Source organism: Lasioglossum baleicum, chromosome 2 (genome assembly GCF_051020765.1).
Source record: "Lasioglossum baleicum chromosome 2, iyLasBale1, whole genome shotgun sequence".
NCBI classification, from domain to species: domain Eukaryota; kingdom Metazoa; phylum Arthropoda; class Insecta; order Hymenoptera; family Halictidae; genus Lasioglossum; species Lasioglossum baleicum.
The window spans coordinates 10,843,559-10,868,449 of record NC_134930.1 but is presented as its reverse complement, the minus strand read 5'-3'; the positions used below and the strand labels follow the sequence as shown (position 1 = coordinate 10,868,449).

General features: G+C 40.3%; 1 protein-coding gene and 6 non-coding genes across 14 annotated transcripts in view; all 7 read right to left on the bottom strand.

Moving 5' to 3' along the window:
- LOC143218411 (uncharacterized) overlaps positions 1-24,891 on the bottom strand; it is a 641,385-nt gene that overhangs the window by 512,013 nt on the left and 104,481 nt on the right. The gene's annotated exons all lie outside the window — the stretch shown is intronic.
- On the bottom strand, positions 1,208-1,327 carry LOC143221708 (5S ribosomal RNA). Its single transcript, XR_013011831.1, has one exon. It is a non-coding gene; the product is annotated as a 5S ribosomal RNA (ribosomal RNA).
- On the bottom strand, positions 1,575-1,694 carry LOC143221721 (5S ribosomal RNA). Its single transcript, XR_013011839.1, has one exon. It is a non-coding gene; the product is annotated as a 5S ribosomal RNA (ribosomal RNA).
- LOC143221710 (5S ribosomal RNA) lies at positions 1,950-2,069 on the bottom strand. The gene has a single exon (XR_013011833.1). It is a non-coding gene; the product is annotated as a 5S ribosomal RNA (ribosomal RNA).
- LOC143221720 (5S ribosomal RNA) lies at positions 2,323-2,442 on the bottom strand. The gene has a single exon (XR_013011838.1). It is a non-coding gene; the product is annotated as a 5S ribosomal RNA (ribosomal RNA).
- Positions 2,690-2,809, bottom strand: LOC143221716 (5S ribosomal RNA). Its single transcript, XR_013011836.1, has one exon. It is a non-coding gene; the product is annotated as a 5S ribosomal RNA (ribosomal RNA).
- Positions 3,063-3,182, bottom strand: LOC143221714 (5S ribosomal RNA). Its single transcript, XR_013011834.1, has one exon. It is a non-coding gene; the product is annotated as a 5S ribosomal RNA (ribosomal RNA).

The following is a 24,891-nucleotide window of genomic DNA, read 5'->3' as shown; positions in this document are numbered from 1 at the left end:
CGACCCAGGTAGCAGAGATTCGCTGCATCAACGTTTTGCGCCCTTCGAACGCGAACGTGATCAAACGACCGCAAACTGGGTTTCTTGGACGTTCGCGGGTCGCGGGTCGCGGGTACAAATGGACTGTCGAAGTTGCTCGAAGCAACGCTCGAAAATTCGCGAGTTTTCTGTCAGACACATCCGCCGATCGATAGAAGTATGTTGTAATCGAGGAAGTTTAAATTTTGCAGGGAAGGTATTTCTAGGAAGGTTTTTGAAAGATCCATCCCTCCAAGAATAAATTGAAAAGCGTCTGTTTTCGTGAAATCCAAGAATTTAAAACTGAACGTTAATACGACGTTCAGCGTGACTAATGATATCACATGATTTCCTGCTTACATTGATAACAAAATTTTAAAATTTGTAGCAAATGACAAAAATGAGTGGATCAGATTAAAAACAGTGAAGACGTCTAAAGAGAATCTCAGGATATTATTGTATTACTTCCAACCAGAATACTCCAACAGAAATGCATGTCTGCATAGGCTGCTGTATCTTCAAAGTAACGCAGACAATTTTTGCTTTGTATAAAGCTCCGCAGGCTAGTTGTCATGTACCTATGTCAAGACATTTATTGTAAGGGACTGTTAAGGCACGTAAAGGTTGGGACACCGTATAAGTTGACAACACCGATGTTATCGTCGTCAACTTTATTCCTGTTTATAAACAAACTTTTCATGAGCATTAACCTGTTCAGTGTAGCTATGCCAAGCAAAGGCTAAAAATATGTCCTAAGCAGTTTTATTATGTTTCTTCTTGATTCGTTTAGAACTGAAAATTTGTCAACCCTGATTGCTTAAATATATCTAATTTCTTGGAAATTTAATGTAGTTTAAATGTGCAAAAAGAGTTGTGCACATATCGCGATGAAAATTTGTTTTTTCTGTGTGTTTCGAAATGGCGTTATTTGTAAAGATTGAGACACTCGTGCCGCGTAAGTTGGGGCACAAAGTTTTTTCTTTGTTTTGTATATAGACGTCATTTTTATTAATGGAAACTATGTTTTAAGTGTTTTTATCTAAAATAAACAAATTGTTAAGGCAGCGACTGTGTCGAGACGGTCAGAGTGTCCAATCGTGAAACCATCGCTCCAAAATGCAAAATATTCATAATGATAACAAGGGTACCTTTTCATTAATATTAATAGCGGACAGAAATAAAAAAAAGGAGCCAACAGCACGTGGTGTTCCCAAGCGGTCACCCATCCAAGTACTAACCACGCTCAACGTTGTTTAACTTCGATGATCGGACGAGAATCGGTTTATTGCAGCGTGATATGGCCGTTGGCTGGGATTAACACTTTCAAATGTGCAGAAAATGGTGTTTCATCGAACTTTGTAATAGGAATAATAAGTAAAAACCTTAATAACTTAACATGTTTTTAAGTAAAATAAACAAATTGTTAAGGCAACGACTGTGTCGAGACGGTCAGAGTGTCCAATCGTGAAACCATCGCTCCAAAATGCAAAATATTCATAATGATAACAAGGGTACCTTTTCATTAATATTAATAGCGGACAGAAATAAAAAAAAAGAGCCAACAGCACGTGGTGTTCCCAAGCGGTCACCCATCCAAGTACTAACCACGCTCAACGTTGTTTAACTTCGATGATCGGACGAGAATCGGTTTATTGCAGCGTGATATGGCCGTTGGCTGGGATTAACACTTTCAAATGTGCAGAAAATGTTGTTTAATCGAAATTTGTAACAGAAATAATAAATAAAAACCTTAACAACTTAACATGTTTTTATATATAAGTAAAATAAACAAATTGTTAAGGTAACGACTGTGTCGAGACGGACAGAGTGTCCAATCGTGAAACGAGCGCTCCAAAATTCAAAATATTCATAATGATAACAAGGGTACCTTTTTATTAATTTTAATAGTGGATAGAATTAAAAAAAAAAAGAACCAACAGCACGTGGTGTTCCCAAGCGGTCACCCATCCAAGTACTAACCACGCTCAACGTTGTTTAACTTCGATGATCGGACGAGAATCGGTTTATTGCAGCGTGATATGGCCGTTGGCTGGGTTTAACACTTTCAAATGTGCAAAAAATGGTGTTTCATCGAAATTTGTAATAGAAGTAATAAGTAAAAACCTTAATAACTTAACATGTTTTTATATATAAGTAAAATAAACAAATTGTTAAGGCAACGACTGTGTCGAGACGGCCAGAGTGTCCAATCGTGAAACGAGCGCTCCAAAATGCAAAATATTCATAATGATAACAAGGGTACCTTTTTATTAATTTTAATAGTGGATAGAAATTTAAAAAAAGAGCCAACAGCACGTGGTGTTCCCAAGCGGTCACCCATCCAAGTACTAACCACGCTCAACGTTGTTTAACTTCGATGATCGGACGAGAATCGGTTTATTGCAGCGTGATATGGCCGTTGGCTGGGATTAACACTTTCAAATGTGCAGAAAATGGTGTTTCATCGAACTTTGTAATAGGAATAATAAGTAAAAACCTTAATAACTTAACATGTTTTTAAGTAAAATAAACAAATTGTTAAGGCAACGACTGTGTCGAGACGGTCAGAGTGTCCAATCGTGAAACCATCGCTCCAAAATGCAAAATATTCATAATGATAACAAGGGTACCTTTTCATTAATATTAATAGCGGACAGAAATAAAAAAAAAGAGCCAACAGCACGTGGTGTTCCCAAGCGGTCACCCATCCAAGTACTAACCACGCTCAACGTTGTTTAACTTCGATGATCGGACGAGAATCGGTTTATTGCAGCGTGATATGGCCGTTGGCTGGGTTTAACACTTTCAAATGTGCAGAAAATGGTGTTTCATCGAAATTTGTAATAGAAGTAATAAGTAAAAACCTTAATAACTTAACATGTTTTTATATATAAGTAAAATAAACAAATTGTTAAGGCAACGACTGTGTCGAGACGGCCAGAGTGTCCAATCGTGAAACGAGCGCTCCAAAATGCAAAATATTCATAATGATAACAAGGGTACCTTTTTATTAATTTTAATAGTGGATAGAAATTAAAAAAAAGAGCCAACAGCACGTGGTGTTCCCAAGCGGTCACCCATCCAAGTACTAACCACGCTCAACGTTGTTTAACTTCGATGATCGGACGAGAATCGGTTTATTGCAGCGTGATATGGCCGTTGGCTGGGATTAACACTTTCAAATGTGCAGAAAATGGTGTTTCATCGAAATTTGTGTTAAATAAGTTTGTATTGTAATCTTTTGATATTAAGAGAAAAACCAGCAAAGAGTGCTCCTGCGAAGGAGACGGCCATCAATAAAGAGATTCGCAAAACATGCAAACATTGTGAAAGCGAATCAGACGATTAAGCCGGCTATGATTGAGTGAACAATGTTTGTTTAGTGTCAAATCATGATCTAAGAAGTAAATGTTCAATAAACATTGAATATATAAGGCGTTCTGACTTCATTTCAACATTTACTTTTCAAAGTTTTTGGGCTGTCCCAATTTATACGCCACAAATTTGTTTGCCGTAAACATTGTCTTCAGAAAATTGGCTATAATTTTTTATCCGTTAACGCTATCATTATGCTTTCTGCAGCGAGAACTGCCAACTATACCTTTTCAACGGAATAATTTTTTTTGCGTAATTCTCATCATATATGTATTCTCGTCCCTTATAGTGTCCCCGAGCAATCTTTTTAGCGTTCTCACGTTCGCTAGTGTGTGACGAATGTGTTCGCAAGTCGAGCGACAGCAAAGCGACGTTATCATAATCCGACGCGGCGGCGGTTAGACAGCGGCGCGGCGTCATCCGTCGATTCGCGGGTGGTTAAGAAGAAGGTGGTTGTTGCGGTTCCATTTCCAAGGATCGAAAACACACGTATTGGCCGAGCGGGTAGAGATCGTAATCGCGGAGGACTCTAAAAGCCGGTAATGGGTCTGGGTAACGGGACCGGGTCGCGCATACCGGTTTCTAATCTCGAAAAAAGATTAGGCAGCGAGAAACAAGCCATGATCTCTCGCTCGGATGGCAACTGCCAATCGGTGGCTCGATCAGCCATTATAATTCAAATGGCTCCATTAAATGTATTCACGTGCTATTAGAGCCAGTGCTCCGCGCCGCGGATTCTCTCGCCTCTCTCAGCCCGTTTTCTCGCGATTGGCCTCGCCAAGGATGTCGGCGACGAAGTGCACCATATCGATCCTCGCCTTAACGCCGCTTCCATTAGGTTAACGACCCACGGCTGATAAACTATTCACCATGCGGATAATTGCGACGCGATTCCGCGCACTTCGACGATCGTCTGAGCGTTTCGAGAACGACTACCGAACCGGAGATTGAGAGTCATAAATCCACCGTTGCTCGACGACACCTTGACGCGTCCATCAATGCCTCGACGAGCTACTCGTTAGCTACCGGCTAGGCTAGACTCCCATCAGCCACGCGCTGCACGGAGAATGCTAACAGTTTTTCCACCGAACACGTGAACCTTCGTTTCTTGCTTATCAAGCGTTTGCGTCCGAAGACGCTAATCTCTGTCTTTATGTCCTTGCAAGGACTCAACGGATGATCTACTAGCACGGCTCTACCCTCTTTAATATCGTAAAACTTCGAGTTTGTTAAAAATCTTGGTACATTCATTTACGAATTCGTGAAAGTGGGTTCAATGGACGCAGGAAGCAGGGACTTAAAACCGGCATGATTTTGATACCGGTATTATCTACTAATATAAATCTTTTTAATATGTCCACCACTTCAAATTGTGCTTACCTATTTTCGTCATAAATGCATAAAATCCGCAGTCTAGTTAAAATAAATGTTATCATGGTTATTAGGACACCGAAAAAATTACCGATAAATGCGTGTAAATACGGTATTTTTTCTATCGCAGTATGACATCACATTTCGCAATTTACATTTCGGTAGAAGTCCCCGGTAGAAAGCGCAAGTGGCTGCACCGTCCGCGGGCGGAAGTCCGATAAAGAGTTTGCCACCGAAGGGTTGCAATCGAAAGCCACCCTACGACCGTACCGTGGCGCCCGCCACCGGAGACGCTTGGAACCGTGGAGCGTCGCGACGTCGATGTTTCCCGACGCCGCCACCAGATCGAGATACTCGACTCCTTTTCGGATCGCGACACTGGGTATATATCGCGCGCCGATAAAACAGGCTCGTCGATTCGGCCGTAAATCTCCGGTCGATTCAATTATGCTAATTGCGTTCAAATCAGTTGCACAACGTCGCCGATACCTGAGATCTCAATCCGGCGCATGTCGCGAATAAATCTCCCGGGTTTTTCAACGTGGTCGATCTTGTCCTGCGATAACATTCGCGGGACGAGGAGCTGCTGGATCGTTCCATGGGAATCGTACACCGGCGCGACGGTGATCTAAATTACCGCGCCGTGAACACACGGGATCGCTTTCGAAGGATCGGTGGCAGGGGGAGGAGGGGAGAAGAGCCCGGACAGGTGTAAAGTGCCATTGATATTATTTCGTCTGGGGAAAGAAGAGTCCCCAGACGAGAAGCCACGCAACGGCAAGTGGATGGTGATCCTGTCCGGATAGGTCGGGCATGAGACAGAGAGCGGAGAGAGACTCCCTTTAACCAGCAGGCACTTTAACCAACTTAACCGGCGCTGACTCGTTATAGCATAACGGTTCGACAGGCGACAAAGGTGCGAGATCGCGCCAATCGAAGCGACGTCCTCGATTATCACGCGTTCACAGCTTTCTAAAGGCCCGAAAAGCGCGACAGAGGGTGACGAGAGACGCGGAAGAGTGAAAAAAGCTCGCGAAGGGGTTGGACCTGTCGATTCGCTGCGATTCGAGCCTGGTAACGATGATCATCGAGCACCAGTCGCAACAGTGTCTCGCGAGAATTCTGACTAAAGGGAAACAATTTCGTTATTATCCTTTTGTGATTGAAAGCTTCGAAACCCTTAAGTGATCCGCGAAACTCAAGGAGGTCGTCCAAAAGGTCGAAATAATAGCCTTCTATTTTGAAAACCGAAAAAAGCTTTATGTCATTGTGTGATTTATCATTTCATGGCGTTCATAGACGAGGTGTGTTAAAAAAATAACAGGAATTTTGTAATCTCGCGGGCTGTATTTAGTCCGATTGATGCCATTTCTTTTTGTTGCGTTGGTAAAGATGTCTGAAAAGTGTCTGTACATTGGTTGTCGTATTCGATGTTTAGTTTATTGTCAGCTTTCGAGAAGGTTACATGCGTTTTGGTACGATCAACGATTTTTTACTTGTTGAAAAATTGGATCAGATCAGTGCACCTGCTCACACTTCATTGCTTGTTCGTGATTTTTAGGCTAAAACCAACACTGTAATGATGTCCTAGCCTTCATGTTCATCAGACATGGCCTCGTGTGACTTTCTTTTGTTCTAAAAAATAAAGAGGACCTTAAAGGGTCGTCGTTTTTCAAGTACAAATGAGATTAAAAGTGCATCTCGCTTGATAAAGCTAAAGATTATTAGAAAGAAGCGCTGGCATATGTGTAATATCTAATGGAGACTATTTTGAAGGGGATAACATTCACGTAGAAAATTCCCATTATTTTTTTAACACACCTCATGCGGCAAAAAAAAAACTGCCACTAACAATAAGGACCGCACTCCGCACAACGAAACAAACCACTGAAAAGGTTAACGGAAATATAGGCATACAAAAAATATAAATTTTCTTTGGGTGCAATCAGGGATTGCAATATCGGACTAAAAATATAATACCGGTATTCGGTATTTTTTTAAACGTTGTACTGGTATACCGGTATTAATATGTATTAGGAATTTTCATGAAGGTACAAAAACATAGTTGTTTAATAGAAAAAAACATTGACTAATTTATTCACTTCATACTTTTGAAATGTGATTGTAAAAAGCATAATGCATCTATTCAACTGTCGTTAAGCCTTGAACGTATTTTTTTCTGCACAAATTACCTGCAGTTGAAAATGCTCTTTCCGCATCCACGCTGGTTGGTGGTACTGTTAATAATGAGCGATATACTTTCTCTACATATTTGCCTCGATGTCCGTCATCTTCTAACAACTCGGTCTCTCGTCTGACGGTTTTGGATAAATCTATTTTCTGTATTACTGTTCGTGTCAATTTTTTTATTTATACAGCTAATTGTAATTTCTTCTCGGGAGACAATTCTTTTTCAATATTAACATCAACATCATCTTCAACGAATTCTTTTGGATAGGTTTGTGTTTGGTTTTCATAAATGTTTTTGTAGAAATTGACGACGAACTTAATTAAATTTGACCTTGTTAGCTTCTTTTCTTCCTTTCTGTTTTCCTTTTTAAAGTCGTTATAATTATATGTAAATATCTTAAAATATTTTTTAGTTCACCATGCCTTTCCCGTATACGAATTTTCAATGCACTGCATAATTCGTCGGACAGTGGCCTGTCCTGATCTTTAAGTGATTGCAACATAAAATTTATTGCTGCATTCGCTGTTAATAAGTTGGAATCCTTCCGACATAATGCTTCCACAGCCAGCTTTATTGGAAGCAGAGCTGATACAGTTTTTGATATTAAATCGAATTCACTATCGGAAAAATTAATTTGTACATTTAAGTCAATTAATGCTTTCTGAATTGGATTTTTTAATTTCAAAAATCGTTCCATCATTAATAACAAGCTGTTCCAGCGTGTTTTAGAATCTCATATTAGCATAAGTTCTTTTTTTATTTCAGTAAATATATATCTTTTTGTAAAACGGCATTTTTAGTAGGGGAACGTTTAAATATTTTAACAACTTTTCGAATTTTCTTAATTATAGGAAGCAATCCTTGGTAAGTTAATATTTCGTCCTCGTTACTATTATCTTCGTCATATTCACAAATGGGGTACTTTCAACAATTGTATTATTATTTTCTTCATTGTCACTCTCTCCGAAATCAAAATCAGAAGTTTCTAAATCCAGATTTCAGCGGCGAACGTATTTCAAATAAGAGTATATTGATGCCCAAAAAAATATTTATTATTTATAGCTAATACCAAAAAATACCGGTATTTTACCTTAGCAAATACCGGTTGCACGAAATTGAAAAATAGCACGAAATACCGGTATTCGGTATACCGGTATTGCAATCCCTATGTGCAATTATTACGGAGAAAGAGGTTCTAATAATTGTAGTCGCGAAGAAAATCGTGTAGCAAGGGACTGGAACATTCGAGGCTGATCAAAAATAAAAGACTCTTCATCTCCGAACTCCAGAAACTACACTGAGCCGCGCGCTTGCTTTTACAAAACATCGATAGCTGCAGAAACACAAGAAGAACTCGTGGTTCTCCTGACACATCAAAGAGCAGACTAAAAACGAAAAAACTGTGTATTGGAAGGCCGAGCTGAAAAGTATGAAAAAGTAACGATGGCATCGTGCGCCCGGGCTAACCTCTGGCCTAACACTGGTTTTTGCTTCGCCCGGCAGCAATTATTATTCGGTGGACAGGCTCGGAAATCCGTCGAACGCCGCTAAATATTACGCGTGTCGAATTAGTTGAGTGGAACGTGCTCCCGATCGAAGCGCGACTGGCAGCTATGCACGCGCTATCAAAGTCGGGCTCCGGTGCCGTTGACAATTGAACGACAAGGTACGCGGCATGCCGAATCAGAATCCGTAGGGAGGGCGCAAAAACTAAAAAAAAAGAATCCTACGAAAAAAAGGTGCGTGCGAAAATGGCGTGGAGTGGTTTAGCTGCAATGCTATTTTTACGACAGATACGCATGCAACCGGTGCGGAAACGCGGAGGAAAGAGAAGAGGCGGACGACGCTCGGTCGCGGTCGTTATACAGGCTGTTTCAGCTAACTTGATTACCTCAGATTCATGAACATTTCCAAACATAGAACTTAAATGGCTTTGACGGTCACCTTGTATACAGTGCGTACTTATTTTGTAGATGAATACGTTCGGGAGATTTCAAGGTCACCTTGACTATTTTAAATGGAATGACCAATCTTTTGTTTTGTGAATCGATAGAGTATCAAATTCCGCGTAAAAATGTGTAAAGAGAAATAATTTCCTATTCATTCTTACGACATATTTGGAAGCTAGTAGGTGCTTGAACTGATGTCCCTCAACTTGAACATGGCAAGCACAAGTGCCTGAGATCCGTTTACTCTGTAAGACCCAAATGTCAGTAAAGCACATCACTATTCACTGCAGAAAATAAAGGAAACAAGGAAATTTAAAATAAGACCTACTTCGAGAAATAATCTGACCGATAGACAATCTTCACATTTGTTGCGTTATCCGAGACACGCTAAGTTGTACGTCAGGTTGCGAACTACGAAACGAGCTTGCTAGTACCTTATTCAAATGTTTGACGCGTCTATAAATCTGCGGTTAATTTCACTTTCGAGATATTGCCGTGTAAAGGTTTGGCCACTAATGCTTTGCCCTAGGATATCGGTTTAATTGCATTATGTTTTTAAGCCTTTCGAATTTATTTTTTTTTCATGACTTTTTTCCGATGAAGACGTAAATCCTATACTATAAATCTCAATTAATCCATACACACACAAATCTGTGGTTGCAAGGAAAAACGCCGCATGTCACAAATTCAAAAAATTTGAGTTTATGCATACATTGACCTTCGTAGTATAGGATTGACGTGTTTACCAGAAAAAAACTCATGAAAACAAATTCGGAAGGTTCGAAAAAATAATACAATTTAACCGATGTCCTAAACGGCTATATCTCGCAAGTGAAAGTATGTGACATGCGGCGTTCTTCCTGACGACCGCAGAAATAATGAATATAAAAACGGAAAAAAGTGAACAGTTTAATCATTATTCAGGATAATCAAGTTAGCTGAAACACCCTGTATAAGGCTTGCCACCCCGTTCAGCAGCTCGCGAACACAATGAGCGGCTTTGTTGAAAATTTCTGCGGGCTTTTGACCCCAGTTTTCCGCGTACGACCATCCCGTCCCGGCCCAACCCTCTCATCATTTTCGTCCGTGCATTTCGTTCCCCAATACCCTTTCCGATCGACTTGTGCGCCGCCGAGTTCCCATAGGAAGATTCCCAATCCCCCATTCGAGGCCGATCCCGTAAAATCCGGCTCATTAAATCGCTTGACGGATTCCGAGATGGCGAGGTTCGCACGCGTTCGCAGCCCACCGTCAAAGACTCTGCCCTAACTCCTCTCTCCGACGCCCACCCTCCCGATCCAGATGCATTTGCACACTTGTCAAGAAATCAAATTCCCCTGTCCCCGAGCGGCTTGCCCCGCGATAATGAATATATTAAATATAAACAGATTAGGGGACGATTTTCCGCTGGAATTCCTGGCCGCAGGGTTAGGGTTGCGTTGCGTGCGGATGCTGCATCTATGCTAGTTGATATGCAGACGTATTTCCGGGGCTCGACTCTTTGCGAACGAAATTATTTTAGCTACAGAACACACTCCCTGTAATTTTTACGTATATTTCGTGTTTGTTTTTTTTTTGTTTGTAGCGAACATGAAATTTTACGTTTTCTCTTTGAGTACACACTATTTTTGATGGCTTTCATTAATGGAAATTTGTTAAATTTTCTTCGTATTGACGTTATTTGCGAACCGGTCGTTATTATTGGAATATCGTTGGAATATTTTCACAAAAAATACAACGACCTTATAGGAATTTCAAATATTATTCGCGTCCAATATATCCACTTCCACTTTCCCGGGGTGATTTAACTCATTCGTTCACACATATCCCGCGTGTCAGCTAATATCTACCATAATATAACCGAATCTACCTCTAAATTTATTAATGCTTAATATCATGTTCTTAAAGTAATACATACACTTTGTTTCTTTGCTCTAAAAACTTATTAATTACAATCTCCTTCGTACGTTGGTACTCGGTCATTTATTGGTACACACCCCCCAGGTGCAGTTTAGTCAACATTGAAATGAGCGGTATAAATATTTCCTGCAGGTGTGCACAATTTCACGTGACAGTTCACATTTTCGAAAATATTTTAACGCTAAAACTACCGAGCACTGAAAGCGATTAAAATGTTTTAGCTGATGAAAATGACAAGGCTCTATTTATTTAGATTTCGTGCAATTTTTATTGCAATATACGCTTGGATAAAGAAATTTATCGAATCATTTTCCATGTAAGCAACGTGATAATTTCAATAATTATAAAATTAAAAATGCAAGACCGGTCATTTGACCGGCAGTGGTAGGTTTAGTGTTAATACAGTGGCCGAAATTTCTATAAAGTCATCTTCTTTCTCATAGATATTTTAAACATATCACCATTTTTGTGTTGATTTATCGTATCTGGTCTTGTGTCTTGTAGACACTCGGATTTACGTTTGTTTTGATTTTTTTCTGTGTGGTGCAGAACACAAGTGCGAAGTTTCTATCAAGTCACTTGGTGTTTCTCTGTATTCTGAGCAGAGAACTACGGAAAACTGCGAATATTCTAAAAGTATTAGTTTTAGAACTCACAGAAATCCCCTGTTTGTTATAATTTGATTCACGTGTATGAGAATGCCGAGAGGAAAAGTACTAACAAGTGAAGAAAAAGCATCAATCGATGCTTATAAAGATATGGGCTGCTCTAATCGCGCAATTGCTAAGAAAACTAATGGGTCATATACTGTGATTAATAATTATATCAATTTATGTGAAAATTACGGAAAAAATTATTAAAGGTAGTAATAAAAAATAGTCATAGAGGCAACATTCAATATTAATGAGGTCTGCAGCTTAGGAAAGGAAAAATGCAGCACAATTTCGAGCTGAATTGGAGCTCCCAGTAACAACAAGACGTGTGCAACAACTTTTAAATTCTTCTGGACAAAAATACAACGTAAACCAGGCCTTAAAGAAGTACATAAACCGGCCCGTATTGATTTCGCACGGGCACAAAACACAGTGACTTTATAGAAATTTCGGCCACTGTAGTGCGATAATATCGTTGAACTCCGACGATTCTTGTTTCTCCAGCGGCGCAAAGTGGAGTATGTATTTGCCCCCCAAAATTGGCCCAAACTATTTTAGCACTATTTTAGAACTTGAATGCATAGTGTAATGGGTCATTGCATTCGTCTTGACATCGGCTACAGCAATATGTAATAAATAGACTACGGATCTTTATGCAAAATAAAAATTTTCTACCTGAATTGCAACAAGCTGGGATGAAATAAATATTTAATTTCTTGCTGAATATGTTTAATAGGTTGAAAATGATATAGTAGTATGTTTAAATTCTTCAAATATTTTTACTGTCATAAATTACACCTACCCATTTTTAGCATAAATGCATAAAATCCACAGTCTAGTAATAAAGAATATATAGTGGCATTTAATAAATTAAGTTGACCATAATTTTTATAGATAACTGAATACCGATTAACATTTGTCCGAAACATTTTTTACCAGATTATCGACTGTGGCCGCGACGCGACGCACACTGCGTTTGCTCCATACGTCGCAGTACAAAAAATAATGTAGAAGCCGCATTGGGACAAAAGAACATTGAGAAGAAAATTTCTTTCTTGAAAATTCTGCAAACTCGAAATATTGCAATAAGTTATAGGTCATCTCCAAACTTGGATACTTTTATACAGACAAACAATAAGGAAGTGAAAATTGCTGAAAACTATAATGTATAGTTGTCTAAAAGTGTCTATAAAGAAAAAATTAACACAACATCTTCGTCACACATAAACAATCCTAAAAGTCGAGCGATATTTCAGAAACGGACGAAGAGAAAAATGAGTGTTACAAAATCCTTTACTTTCAATGCATAAAAACGCTAAATTTAAGTACACAAATAAAAAAAATAAAACTAGTACACTGTTGTTCATATATCAAAGCTCAAAATAAATAGCTCAGACAAGCAAAAATTTTTCATCCCACGCAAGATTGAAAAATCGTATTTTGGCCAACTTTTCGAGGCAAATACTCCACTGTGCAGCGGCGCCAGGTCGAAAGGAATACCTGATAGAGAAGGAAACGGGGCCGGGATCAAACTAAGGGTAGAATTATTCAAATGAAATCGTTCCTGCCGGTCGGAATCATTCACAAAGCGAAAACTCGGCAACCGTTCGCTTTATCGCCGATAATGAGGCCGCGAGCACTCGAGAGACCAAGTAAATCGTTGATACAATTACAGTGTCGGTCCTGTGAGGAACAAATCTCGTTAAAAGTAAGCGGAGAAAGTGGAGGTCTGCACGAGAGAGCGTAAGTATCGGCTAAGGCTAAGAGAACACTGCGAAAGATGAGACCGGTCGACGCGACGCTGCACCGCGACGGTACGGGACGGGGGGTTATATACAACTGATGAGGGAGGGGGGGGATGAAGTTATACAGAAGCGAACAAAGATCGAACTCAAATAAAGAGACCCTTTTCCAGATTAACCTTACGTAACGAGCGGTGAGCCGCGGGAATCGTGCGCGTTCCGAGCGAGATCGATACACCAGATATACCTATCGTTTTGATTCTAGTCGCGAGGCGAGCTTGTGCCTCGCTCTTCCGCGCCGCGTGTTTCTTTTTATCTCTTTTCGCCTCTCCGGCTTACGTCCAAGCCGCGTGCATTCGAACGAACGAGCGCACTCGAAAAAATGAATACGCCCGCACACGCTCGCCTAGCTCTCGCAATCCTCGGGCAGAATGCGAGCGCGAGACCGCTTTGATCCTTTGACGGGAAAGAAACGTTGCGGCCGACGAACGAGCGAGTTTAGGTTCCGTTCCGTTTGTTACGGTAAATAGTAGTATAGCTGTCAGTCCACCGACCGATCGATTCATTAACCGTAGCCGACCGGCAAACTTTTACCACCGGGTCGTCGCGTCCCGTCGTTTCGATGGAACGATCACCGCGAAACGCTCCCCGATTGCTCAATAGAGCTACCGAAAATACTTTGCTCCAGTTCCGTCGTGTTCCGTCCAGTGGGACGTTCAAGTTCGCGGTATCGTTGTTCTCCAGCTTCATTAATGGCCTCCGGGCTAACGCGGAATTGGCGCTATCGGGATTCGTTAATTAGCGAGCATCTCGATGATCGGTTTCACTCCGATTTCCTGAGTCGTCTTATCGAGAAGGTAAGCTGGTACTTCAGAACTAGAAGCTTGTCCTGGCTGACACGAAATATTGATATCATCAAGTAGAATATTATTGTTGAACTTTCAGTACAAAGGACGGATTTCGAGATGAATCCTCGCAGAACGGATAGCAATATTTGTTCATTAAATTTTATCAACCGATTTTAGAGATATGTACTTTATTGTGGCTTGATGTCTCTCTCCTGTTGCATCCAATTAAACAGCCTTCAATTTAAACCAACCACCGAGAGCTCAGTAGTTAGATGACGCTTTGTTGTGTGCTGGCTCAAAATAAATTGAATAATTCATGATTGAAGGTATAACAGGTCCACGCGGACCTAGCATAGTCCCTTGCAAGACCGTCAGTGGTGCGAGATTTAAGGTAATTAGAGGGAAGATGCGAAATTGTGGGAAGGTTGACAAACAACTGTTACGCAGAATTTATCCAGTAAATGTTAGAATAATTGATAAAGGAAATGTCGGTAATCGACAAGCAAAGGATAATAGGCAATTTAAAGTAAATAGGACATCAGATTTCGTTGTTGAATCGTCAGTGAATAAGCTGAGGATGAAGATGTGCATTTTTATAGGCAGGAAAAAGTGCAGGACAAAGTCATCTGCAATTTTCGGCCGCTTTGAAACGTATCGCGCAGAGTAGTGCTTACGCTCGCCTTATAATGAAGCTGGACCGGAATAATTAAACGCCTGTTTTGGTCGCGGGAAGCCACGATTCCGTCGCGAAAGCACCACCGTCGTGTCCCGATCCCGCGGCGTGATTCCGATCCGCATCAACGATTCTTCTCGCGCACGATAGCGCACGAGAAAGAGGGGAGGGGGTACGGTAAGCGCACGAGAAGCGCATACCGCGACACGCGCGCGTATCTACGTACCCCGCCGGCATTGCTCATTCGAACTATGCTAAATACCGCCTAATGAATACATACGGGCAGCTCTTTGATACAAAGGCACTCTCTGCTTTACATAAAGCGCGGACCAACTATTTGCCCTGTGGTCGACAGAATTTCAGTCTGTGCAAGGATCTAATGAACCTTTGGCTCCGCCGTGCGCGCATCGTTCGGCCAAAGGATCGAGCCCAGCAAGTCCACGCTTCGCCGCTAATTAATTAAAATCCGACGGTCAAAAAATTCGCACGGTCGCGCGCCGCCTATATCCGATATTTGGTCGGATACCGCGGACATCGCGTCGCTCAAACATTTTTATGCCCACCTCTGCCTCGCGAGATCCTATAATGCACAGGTTTTTTCGCCGGTGAAACATTCACGGACGTGCGATCGAGTTCACCGGCGGTCGTTTGAACTTTTAGGTTGCTCAACTAGAATAGTTTTATATAGGTATTTAACCAGAGGCGAATCTAACGGTACGCGGACTAAGCGGTCGCGGGGGGCCCCGGATGCCAAGGGGCACCGAGCTCTTAAAATATCTTAAGTTAAAGATTTTGGAAATGACCGAAAAGGTTCGAAAAACCCTCCATAAAATAATCGAAAAAATCTAATATGGATAGTAAATACATATTATGCGATTATTTTTGTCACAATATTTATGTTCTTGTGAACAAAACGTAATGCCTCGTACAAATCTGAACATTTCGACGAACCGCGCACAACGGCGAACGTGACGGATTTGTGCAATTTCCACAACTTCTTGCGAACAACTAAGTATGGAAGTTGCAGCGGCTTATATTTATACTCATTATGCGTTAGTCGCGAAATACAGAAAATATTGGCAGTTTATTGAGTGAATGCTCGCGGTCGATCCATCAATTCAAGGAACGACCGCGCGGGCACGAATGCGCGGACACACGCACATCTTCACTATGGGAGAAGAAAGGCTAAATAATATGGCTATTCTGTATACTGTATATGGAGCTGAAAATTTTAAGCCGAATTGATACTGCCAAAATAATTCATGAATTTGCAAGAAACAAAGCAAAACGGAAATTCATATAAAATAAGAAATGTGTAAAATGTATGTATGTTTTTTAATAAATTTATTTAATGTTTTATGGTATGCAATTTCTGATTACTTTTCTTTTTTATTTATAACTTAATGAGAGTTTTCTTGAAACTTTTTGTTGGGGCGGGGGGGGTCCGAAATTTTTTGACCGCTTGGGGCCCCCACTTGCCTTGGTCCGCCACATTATCACAATTTTTTCCGGGTCACCCTCGGTTGGTCGACAACTGATTTCGCCGACACTGTTTTCATCGACGATTAGACCGACAGAAACTTTCGTCGACAATATGTTTTTATCTACACGGTCAAATCGTCGACAAATGTCTTCATCGACACGGTTTCACCGACACCAACACGGTCAAATCGTCGATGAAAGCTGTGTCGGCGAAATGAGTTGTCGACCAACCGAGGGTAACCCATTTTTTCCATCATTCGTATATGTATAGTTACAGTTTTCTTTCGATATAGACGTATTGCGGATGAACCGCGAGTGTCCAAGTCCCATAAAGATGTCCGACAAACCATAAAGTGGATAAAGATAGAATATGACATGCACTGTCGTTTTGGTAGTAAGCGTTGTCGAGCGGACTACTTCAAGAGAAGAGGAGGAATATTTCTACAATGGTAGAATACTTGAAATTTGATGTTTGAAATATTTAAAACCACTCTGAGATTCAGTACATCGAGAGAAGAAAGAGAAGAGGAATGATTCAGAAACATCGAGGTGAGATACTGAACCATTAAATATTCACATTTTCTGCTTTTTTCTAAAAAAGAACTTTGTGTTTCTGAGATCCGAGCGTGAAGTACATGTCTCAAAAAATAAGTATGATGTTCCAGGGTTAACTGGAAGCTTTACTAAAAGCTTGACTAAAAGAAAGATGTAAAGTATTATAAGTAACTCTTATTGGTAGATAAATAAAGCATCATTTCCTGTATTTAATTTTCCAAAATTCTATTCCCGGAACCCAAAAAAAAATTCATTTTAACTCCTTCTGAGTACATATCTTAGAAAATCCTTTCATTTACTAAGTTATAACTTAATACACGTATGATAGAGGATTTTGTGCATGTACTAAACTGAATGCGTGTTTCAAGATGAAAATAATAGCATGGATTTTGTTTATTTTTGTTGTACGCAGTACCTACAAAAATTGATGAAACGTTTACCGGTTATACACCGATCGCTGTCGATTTCTGCATTGAATGCACGATGTTAACGGTAGATGTGTATACACAATAAAACTAAAAAAGGTTTCAGTTGCTTCTAGCTGCAGTTAGGTGTACTGCAGAACAGAAAATGATGTCGCGAGAGTCTACGCATGATGCGACTTATGTCACTCGTCACTTCAGCGACGAATGCGTTGTGTCGTTATAGAAAGATATAATCAGGGGTTCAGAAATAAATAATTTGGACAGCATATCTCTCTTCCCAATTCTCCGAAGATCCAACCTCCATAAACTTTGGTTTTTCACCCTTACACTGCTGAATTAGATTTTTAAAGTGCATGCTTCATATTTCATATAGATTGGATTTAAAGAAATGGGGAGCATCATTAAAAAAAGTGACACAGATGAATTGTCACATAAACAATTATTGGGCAGAAGAAAGCGCAGAGTACAAGAAGATTTCAAAAAGAAAATGGATCTTTTGGTAGCTCTACCTAAAAAGGTACATCAAATCATGGTAACACCGTGTAACATGCTTTTGAAAGTGCAAAGTTATTTTCGGAAATAACTGGTGTCAGTGAAGAATTAATACAACAATTTCCTAATATATTCACAGTCTTGAATAGCGGTCGGGCAACAATGCAATGTTTCATTTAATAATTATTGTCTAGGAACGGCCAAATTATGTGTGGACAACTATTATTGGTACGGTATGCTGCCTTCTGTTCACAAAGTACTGATTCACGAAGCAAAAATAGTAAAAGCAATGCTTCTTCCTATAAGACATATTTCTGAAGAACCTATGGAAAATCAAAATAAATACGTGAAACAGTTTCGAAGAGATCATATACAGACACGTCCCAGATATCAGATTAACCGTGACTTATTCCATAGATATAGACTATTATTTCCTCTGTATCAGATCTGCCCGAAGAAGTGCTTCTGCTACTAAAACCAGAAAAGGATTCAACTAGAGAAGGTGAAGATAATGATGTACGGGACGACTACGGGATATGGTCCGCAGATCATTAAAATGAAGTATTTTATATTAATGTAAGATTTTATATTAATGCAGTATATAAGTATAAAACATAAAATATAAAATGACTTATTTAACAATAAGTCTGTCATTTTATATTTTATATTTAACAATAAGCCTGGTGTTAAATTCATAATTAACGCTTTCAAAAACATATTTCACGATTGTTAATTCGAATTCTGCATATAAAAACCTATAAAATTACATGTTTGTACTAATTTCAATTCACTGTGCGCCAGTGATAGGAAAGAGTGGGAATGGGCCGTGCAAATTCAAGTGAGCACTACTCTGAATGGCGCCGTTCTCAGGCTATATTTCTTTTCCTGGAGGATGGTTTTTTCCTGTTCGAAGACGGTTCGTCGAGCGGACGAATCCTCGGACCGACTCCCTAATTAATAGAATGCAGATTTATCGGCGAGCTGTTAAAGCCGCGCGAGACACCCACCGAAATCACGTGAACGGACACCACGTTAAGCCGCTTACGACCACTTGTACAACGACGAAAACCACTTTTCGAGATAAGTTGTGGATCTCTAATCTCCTACCTTTGGCCGCTTCTCTTCCCTTCGCGTGTTCGCCCCTCTCCAAGCCTTTCTCTCGTTAGATCACAAGCCACGGATTAACGAACGTTCGTCGAATATTTGTACGGGGTTCGCGCGTCGAGCTCTCCCTCATTCAATCGACTTTTGCCGAGCGATCGATGCCGCGCTCCAAAGCGGACCGATGACAAATGCCACTTTTCGTTGACAGGTCGACTACCGGGTAAGTCACGTGCTTAACCCTTCGGTGCACGCGGATTAAGATTCATAAATTGAATTTCTACTATTTTGAATTATAGTGGAACCTCGGTATACGTCTGCTTCGGAGTACGTCCAATTCGGAATACGTCCTGTTTGAACTTGACAAATTTTGCTCGGTATACGACTTCTGTTCGGTATATATTAGATTATGTATTTAAATAAACAAATTAACTTGTTGAACTATTTGTGGTTCATTGCTGGACATTAATAAATGTTACTTGTAACCAAAAAATATAAAAATCGATATTTTTTAATCATTTTGCTCTTCGAATTTTTTTCTTTATATTTTGTGTAGATTATCTTAAATTTTATGTCACCTCTAAAGAATCCAGAAGTTCTGAGAAAAAGACCACCTCGCAAGAATATTGAAAACTGTGATTAAAAACTAACAAGTGCCGCAATTCTTTCTTCGACTACGAAATCTCGTCGCATTCAAACAAGTACGCATTAATAGCGTGTCTCGAAACTCACAGCTAGGGACCAAAAATAACAGTTATTCTAAAATTTTCTACGATAAAAAAGTCATTAATAAAAAGTTGATTATTATTGAAATTTAAGATAATCTACACAAAATATAAAGAAAAAAATTCGAAGAGCAAAATGATTAAAAAATATCGATTTTTATATTTTTTGGTTACAAGTAACATTTATTAATGTCCAAAAAATTGGATCCTCTTCGATGACTGTTATCGACGAAGAAAAATTGTTTCGATCGCTCAAAGCAGTTATCGACGAAGAAAAATTGTTTCGATCGCTCAAAGCAGTTATCAATGAGAGAAATTTATTTCGATCGCGCTCATAACAGTTACCGATAATCGAATTTCTATTCACATGTTCATAATAATAATTATTGATGAGAAAATTCATTTCGGTTGCTTATTTAATTATTGAGTTGTCTGCTTTTCTCGGATAGAGCAAGCCTGTGAAATTCATTGAGAAGGTCTCGTACAACAATACGAATCAATAGACCATAAGAATAACACAAAACCTGTTTGACGACTGTCTCTGGTCACGGACGACTCTATTATAGAAAATATTATAAATTACTGGGAAAATCAGAAACATACACTCCCGTATTTATCAAAACTAGCGTGCATAATTCACACTGTGCCCGCAACTCAGGTTAGCGTCGAACGTGCCTTTTCTGTTCTAAAATTAACGCTAGATGATTTGCGATGTAATTTGTCAGGAGAAAATTTGGAAAAACTCATGTTTGTCATATACAATTTTGATTGTAGCTATTAATTTTACAAATAAAAAAGTTATGAAATAATTGATTGTCTACCATTTGAAAGCTACCATCTTCATCAATAACTGTTATGAGCGATCGAAATGAACTGCTCTCATTGATAACTGTTATAAGCAATCAAAATAAATAAATGTCCCTCATCGATAATTTTTATAAGGGACCCAAATAAATTTTCCCGTATCGATAACTGTTATGAGCGATCGAAATCAATTTCTCTCATTGATAACTATGTATATTATGAGTAGATTGCGGATCTTTATGCAAAATAAAAAATGTTTGCTTTGATTGCAACACAGAGGAGCGATTTAAAAATTTCTGTCTTCTTTTAATTATCTGATTAGGTTGAAAACAATACACTGATGACTTTAAATCTTTTTAATATGTTCACTGGTTTAAATTGTGCTTGCCCATTTTAGTGATAAATGCATAAAATCCGCAGTCTCTAATCATGAGCGACCGAAATAAACTTCTCCCATCGATAACTATTATGTGCGATCGAAATAAACTTTTCCCATCGATAGCTGTTATGAGCATCAAACAATGAGGTCGAAATAAATTTCTCTCATTGATTACTGTTATAAGTGATCGAAATGAATTTTTCTCAACGATAACATTTTCCAACACGAGGAAAAAGTTTACTTTTCTTCTTTTTGGTTATAACAGCCAGGGCCCCTGCTCAAAACTCGAAAGTCGAGGCTGAACTCGCTCGGATCTTCCATTCCCCTATGTCCGCGTCGATCACCGACTTAAGTATATCGTAATATACTTCGTGCTACTTTCCATTGTAGTTCGACCTTTGTTCGCAGAAACGTTCCTATGGTTCATTGTAATCGCGGCGGATCTCGACTTTTAAAATGGAATGCCCGGTGCCGGAAAAAATCGACGTCGCGTCGACTTCCGCGGAACCTGTCGGTCCATTAGAATATGAATAATCCGTTTAGCCGAGGCGGGCGGCACGTAACGATGATTATCATTCAGTGACCCCGCGCGTCATCACGATTCACCGCCACGAGCCTCGCGGCGCGTGGTGAGGCGCGGGTGCGGTGCGGCAGGAGAGCAAAAAGAAAATCATTTAGCCGAGGGCATCGGACAAGTAGCGACACTTATCGTGTTTTAATGACGTGTATCCGGCAAATACAAAGGAACGGTGTCGATGCATATGTTGGGTCGCGAAATAGAGGAGAATGAGCCGCGCGGCGGAAATGGAGAGCGCGGTTTCATTTCCAACGGCGCGGCGCGGCGGGAAAAAAAGAACTTCAACCGTTAAGTAATTAATTTCGCGGTTCCGCGAGACTCGTTAAAAATTTGAACAACCAGCCGACCATCGATCGCCAGCGCCGCGATACCGGGGCTGAATTACTGAATTTTATTTCTCAACCCCCGGCTACACTCGCTCCTCTCACATAATTCCTAGCCCCGGTAAAAGTGTTCAAGTGCTGTGGGCGCGAGGCCCACAATGAGAGTCCGTTCTTTCCTCCGTGATAAAACGTGAAACCCACACGAGTCTGTAGTCTGTACACGACACGAACACGTTCGAGAGCATAGGACACGCCGTAGAAAAATGATCGCGACATTTTATTTAAAAAAAAAACCTCCGTCTGAGCAGAACGCGTTCGCGTACGCGCCGTTTCAATCCGCGAGCACGGTGTTTGCAAATCGAGCCCGCGATTCGTTGCACACGCACATCTAACCGCTCTCGAACCGCCAGACTCTACCGGGCCGATAATAATCGAGCCAATTTGCGCAACATCGCGTTATCGAGATCGTTAAACGAGCCGAGAGCACCCGGCAACGCGAGTGCGCGCGAGTTTCGCGGGGACACAGTGCCGAAGTCGGGAGGGCAGACGGGGAATGCATCTCGTCGCAGAATATAGGACGTCTGGGAAATGAATTCGCTGCTTGCCCGGTGGGTATGGTATTCCGTTAAGTCCTCTACGACTCTACGTGGCCCGAATGCGCCGGCGAAACAGAAGTTGCAGAGTAAGTGCTTCGGCGAGGCGCGCGCCCTACACATTTTATGACTCTATCATGGCAGTGGCGCGCGGCGCGACGTCAGCCGAGTCTTGGAAGTAACGAGCGCGACCGGACCCGGGCTCTTCTTCCACGATAAAAAGCGAGCCGGAAGGGGTTTTCTTTAATAAGCGGTGCTATTACGTTCGACAATAAAGTTCGCGACGCTTCGAGATCGAATTGGTCCGCTGTTTATCGGTGCATCCTGCTCCGTACGCGGGCTGGTTCACTAATTCTCATGAATACGCCAAGCAGTGGCGCGTTACCCTATGGGCAACTTGGGCAAATGCCCCGGGCCCCAAGCAAAAGGGGGCGACGAACACAAACCAAAAGATCCAAATTTTACGTTTTTCTCATAAAGTTATTTAGTTGGGGTTAGGGGCCTCGAGTTTCAACTTTGCCCAAGGCCCCAACTATGTAGTTATAAAGCGCTACTGACGTAAAGTTATGTTTTTATACGATATACACGCTCCTGAAGAGTACAGTAATACCTTGATATACAGCGCGAGTCTTGTAACATGACTTCAAATAACTCGTAAGTGACTTGTCGTACGACAAAATTTGCCAAACAAATGTTTTATAGCTTCTAGGGAGACATACACTGATGTAATATCTGTTGTTTGGCTATTCTATCGAGATGTGAGGGTCATCTTCAGTTTTTTTAGCACTAAACCTACCGACCATCAAAAGTGACTAATGTGTGTGAGTGTATGGTATTATAAAAATAACAAGATTAAATCTATTTATATTTTGTGCGATTTTTGCTATGATATATGTATACTGGAGTCAAAAAATGTTTAAATCAATTCTCATGAAAACACCTTTACAATCTCAATAATTGTCAAATAAAATATCTAAAATGGGTCACTTGACCCCACGTGGTAGGTTTTGTGTTAAATCGAATGCCCAATATTTTATCTCGAATTCGAATAAAGCACCAAATTCTGCATAGAAAGATATTGCAGATTCATTTATTTACGAATAAGTAAATCCTTTAGAGCACACATGGGTTAAAAGAAAAACATCCTGATGGCATTAACAGCATAACAGGAGTGATACGACAAATCCATTCCGGAAATTGTTCTCGAACTTTATTGTCTAAGCCTAAAGTCGTAAACGATTAATGACGCATATTGGAGTATTTGTCCCGAAAAGTTTGCCGAAACTATTTCAGCATTATTTTAAGAGTTGCATTCATAGTGTAATGAGTCATTGGATTCGTATTGACGTCAGCTACAACAATATGTCATAAAAAATACATAATGACATTTAAAAAATTAAGTTGACCGTAATTTCTTATGAAAAAAGTTTTATAATTTTGTTGGGATTTATATATAAATGACTGAATACCTCGCAGTATGTAAAAGTATGTAAAAGCCGTATTGGCACATCCTGACAGCTACTTCTTTTTGCATTGTCAACAGAAACATTTACAGTTTCTAATGACGGATAAAAGAACAATGGGACTCAACTGGAAGCCTAAAAATTCCTATCTTGAAAATTCTACAAATGCAAACTATCGTAGGTCATCTTCAAACTTGAATAAATTTTAACAGATAAACAATAAGGAAGTGAAAATTGCTGAAAACTATAATGCACCTCTGTTTAAAAAGTGTCTGTAAAGAAAAAATGAACAAACATCTTCGTAACATATAAACGATCCTAAATGTCGAGCGACATTTCAGAAACGGGAGAAAACTGAGTACATACTACAAAAGCCTTTACTTTCAATGCATAACAACGCTACACGAGTGCATAAATAAAAATAATAAAACTGGTACACTGTTGTACATATATTAAAGCTGTAAATAGTAGCTCAGACAACCAAAATTTTTCATCTTACGCAAGATTTGCAAATTTTCGAGGCAAATACTCCACTGTGTGCCGTCCGCAAGAATAGAGTCAAACTACGAAATCGATCGTCGCTCGTGTTATACATCCAGTAACACCTAATGATCGGAAGTGGCGGTTCGATCAACATCTCCGTACTTCAAGCTGAACATAACGCACGGCGTTGGCAGTAAAGAGCTTCCGGAAATTTGTATACTTACAAGGTTCAACGTGTGGTCGATGCAGATTGGCTGGAGAGATCAGCAAAGTGGCGAGCGGTCGGTCTCGTGTTTCGCGAACTTTAATCAGAGGTAACAAACTCTCTTACTCTATTCCGTCGGCGAGTGCTTAATGAAGCCGATCCTCGTTGTCCAATAGAACTGGAAATCCGTGCGAAACCCCTGAACCGCAAGGTAAAGTTGCGCGTGCATCGTCAAAGGATCAACAAGCTTGTTGCGTTGGGTAGCGAAAAGGGTCCTCTAATAATTGCGTCCATTCTTTCGCGTGAAAAGTCTTAGTGCCAACCAATTTTTAGTGGAGGCACAGCTGACACGTAGTGCACACAATATATGAAACTACAGTGAGACAGAGTACATCCACTTGAAGAAAATGTGATCGTCATTCTTCCCTGGTGTCGAATTTCCAGAAAAAAAAAGTAGCTGATAGCTATACTGCGGATGTTGATGTAAAATAAAGATCGTCTGCATTAATTGCATGACATGGAAACCAAGTACGAATTTATTTCT